This window comes from Aristolochia californica, unplaced genomic scaffold (assembly GCF_029961685.1).
Source record: "Aristolochia californica isolate CCGP_79_NKW_82.1479 unplaced genomic scaffold, dmAriCali1.0.hap1 SCAF_8, whole genome shotgun sequence".
Lineage (NCBI taxonomy): Eukaryota > Viridiplantae > Streptophyta > Magnoliopsida > Piperales > Aristolochiaceae > Aristolochia > Aristolochia californica.
The window spans coordinates 6,625,355-6,629,567 of record NW_027182279.1 but is presented as its reverse complement, the minus strand read 5'-3'; positions in this window follow the sequence as shown (position 1 = coordinate 6,629,567).

The window sequence follows — 4,213 nt, the reverse complement described above, 5'->3', positions numbered from 1 at the left end:
GCAAGATGAGACATTTCCATGATGTACTCTCTTATGTTCCCTTTGCCTTTATACTTCATCAAAACGAGTTTAGCCAAAAGGATACTCGCCTCAGATTTTTCATTCTTGGCAAAATATTGTTCAATTTCTTCTTGGAACTTCTTGGCGCTCGCGCTCTCTGTCATAGAGCCTCGAAACGCCTCCGGAATCGAGCGTTTCATGATCATCAAACACATTCAGTTAGAGCGCTCCCACTTCTAAATTTTAACCTCATTGAGGTTATCAGGAGTAGAAATGGGTGGCTCTACCCGAAGTGCAAGATCTAAATCCAAGCAACTAAGGACAATTTCCACAGTATCTTTCTAGGCCCTAAAATTCGTCCCGCTTAACATTGGAATGCTTCTTATTTGAGCAGTAACATTTGAAGCAGTAGCAACAAAAACTGGATCCAAAACAAAATAAACAAACATACTCACATTAACTAGCATGTCATATAAAGTAAAATAGACAAGTACAAAATAAAATCCAAATTGGGGACCCATCTCAAGATTCCTAGTACAACATTAATTCCTAGTCTTTGGACAGAGAAATTAATTGTAAGTGGTACTCTCAGTGCAATGATTAAGTACTGACAATCAGTTCTGTCAAAAAATAGCCTTTCTTTGGACCGACTATTGTTCACATGAAATTGTCACGCATTTATCATCACAGGTACGTTGTTGGTTTGGCCAAATTGTGTCTTCCTTTGAACCGAGCACAATTTGCTTAAATAACTTCGTACAAACATCTATTATAGTCAAAATTATACTACACTATAGAGGTTATTTTGGTAACATGTAGCTTCAAACAATTTGACTAAAAATACTAGACCAACTAAACAAATATATATATATATTTATTTTGTTGCCAACATTGTGGCACCGCTCCCCTTGGCACTGCGGTATTGGCCTTTATTTCCTTAGAGCTACGATAAATATTTTGTAATGTAATATATATAAACAAAACATTTAGTCAGATGTAACAAACAAATATGAGCAGCCTTATTGGGCATATACGCCAAACGTAAAAGTCAGTTCAGTCGAGCTAGCTTAGTTCGAGTCGACCCGATCTGTAGCAACCGATTCGAGTTGACTCACTCGAGTCAATCTCATTAGGTAAATTTGACAAACCCCAAGAATAATTTTTTTTATGGCGCGTTGCAGTTTGTCCAACGGACATAGCAGCGCGCCCGTTGCCCAACGGATGCAATCCCACAACAGTTGCCCAAGGGGCATGGCAGCGCGCCCGGTGACTCGGCGACAACAGCCCTCCCGACAGGCGGTTCTGCCGCCCAAGGGCCACGGCAGCACGCCCGACAGGCACTGCTGTCACCCAAGGGCCACGACAGCGCACCCGACAGGTGTTGCTATCGCCCATTCTTTCTGACGGGCGTTGCAGTGTTGGACACTCGGTTGTCGGCACTGCCATTCGCCCGAAGTCTCTGAGCCACCGATCACTATTCGGATTCCATCCGATGACAGGTTTCCTCTGTTGCCTCCCCCTCTTCCCGCCGGATGTCGCTTCATCGATAGGCTTTGTGGCTTCTTCCGTCGCCCTCTCTGCTCACGCGCAGAGAGAAACGGGGGGGAGGGGTGTTTCGTCGCCCTCTCTGCCACGCGCAGAGAGAAGGGTTTCCGTCGCCCTCTCTGCCACGTGCAGAGAGATGGTGGGGGTGGTCTCCACTGGTGGCCAGCAATCAAAGTCGTTGCAGCGTATCCCAGCGGACGCTGCAACGCCATCCTCCACCCGATGGCGACGCCGACGAACTCACAACCCAAAATACGAATTTCGTGGAATTTTTTTTTCTACATTCCATGAATTAATCTAGAAATCCTAATAATCTAACAGAACTGCTCTGATACCACTTGTTAGATCCGTAATAGTAAATTCTAATCCAGAATTTACAACATGCTAGAATATTAGGATTAAAAACATACTTGGATCCATTCCGTGAATTTTGTATTCTGATGCGGAATTTACTGTGATGAATGATAAGAACGGATGTGGTCTTCCTCAACTAAATCGCCTTATTCCTCAATGGGACCTTCGTCTCTCTTCCGAATGGGGAGAAGGGAAACTGTGTGTGATTTAATATATTGGGGACCATAACCATGTTGTGTCTCTTTATATAGGGTTCCCATAATTCCCTATGGTATCTACTCAATTGTCCCATATTTATAGCCCATATCCATGATCCATTCCTTAATGGGCTTAAAAAAATTAGATCACTTAATTTCAGCCCATTCTATTAATAATATAAAATATAATTGCATAATAAATATGTTACCCAAATTAGAATAGGAAATGTGAATTTCCTAGCAGAAAGAACCAACATGATTGCTGAAATTTTTCTGAAATACCGCTGGGATGTTTTCCCCGGTCAAGTCATGCCGATTTTCCAACTCGCAAGTCCGTCCTCTGGCCGTTACCTCGTCAATATGGGAATAGGACATGAGAGACGAGATGATTCATTGAGCACATGGATGGGCGGACCTATCGACCCATCCAAGGGCCAGCCACGTAAGAGTTTTTTTAACGGCAACAACTATATGGCATTGGAGCTGAATTAGAGGGAGAAGAGTGAGAGAGAGATGACAAAAGCTGGTTTGAGCATCTTTCTGTCTTTTGCATAAGAGATGAGAGCCTGGTTCTAGCACCTTAAGAAAAGAGAAACAGGAAGTTATCAGCCTTCCATTTCTTCCATATAACTCTTCTATCAGCAAGCATCTAGGCAAGAAATTCCAGCAGTCTTGTTAGACGAAGTTAACACATCAAGTACCATTATCGCTTTCCATCTGGGACCATCAAGTCATTGAAACGTCGGTGTGTGGTTGTAAAATCTGAAAGAACTGAAAGATTTGAAAAAACTTGATTTTCTATTTATCTGCTCAATTTAGTGGCTACAATATCAGCAACACAAGGGGTATAAGAAGTCATCTTCCTCGCCAGCTTTCTTAGGCAAATACGATTCAACAGATTGTGACAGACGTTAAATGAAAGGAAGCTTGTAGAGTGCGTCTCTATAAAAAGAGGATGGGCGAAAGAATGTACTTCAGTGAGAATCTTTCTGTCGATCTCTTTCGACATGGAGAGCACCTCTTGGAAAGGTATGCTAATGGGTTTTATCTGTGTGTCTCTTATTCAACAGGGTTCATTCTTCTCAAGTTGGTTGCTCGGATTCATTTTTACGAGTTATGTCTCTAAATTTTTATTTTCTAGTGATGTATAAATGTGTATGTTCTGAACTTCTAATGCCTTCTTTTTTTTTTTTTTTACATTTTTTTTAGCTTTCTGAGATAAAATTCTCAAGTTCTACCCTAATTCAAACAAACACTTATATACTTATCATATTCAAAACAGGTGTATCTCGATTTTTATAAGAATATATCGGAAATAATGAAATTTTGAGAATTTTAATTTTTAAAAAGTATGAGAGTATTGTCCTATTAAGTCCATTGAGACATCATAGGTTGTAAATCTCCCATATACCAATAATATGAATTGGATTTTTCGGTAATTGATACATATCAGACTTTCGAGCCCACCCCAGTTCTATCCCTATTAAATTCGATTTCGATTTGGAGTGTGATTGAGAGAGAGGTTGAAAGAGAAAGAAATCTTACTTAGTATAGGAAGTCATATTTGAAACGTATTGCTAACGGTTGAGAGAGAAAGAGAGAGAGCAAATTGTTTGATTTGTAGCAAGTCCGGTAGTTTTGTAGAGAGAGTAGGAAAGAGCGATAAAGTTTGATTGATTGACTGGTAGGTAAGCGTAATCCTTTCTTTTATATTAATGTCCAAATGAATGTATGCCAACATTTTTTTTCTTTTTTTATTGTGGGAGCACTATAAAATTAATGTTAGTGGCTTAAATTGACTATTAGATTATGAATAAAACTCCATGTGTTCACATTTCTCAAGTCATTCCCCATTATTCTTTAATTCATTGATACCTGATAATTTTTCCTCTTTTTAAAAGACGTGATAATCTTTGTCTAGTGAATCTCTCCTAAGATAATTGGGCCTTTGTATTGTCGGTCTTAAAACTGGCTTTCATTTATTCAGGTAATAACACTTCTAAATAGTTTTTTTTAGAAGTGCATTAAAATTAATAACATGATTGTGTTAAGAATATAACTTTTTTTTAGTGTCTTGCGTTTACCTCATGGAAGATTCCTTGAAGGGAAAAAGTGAC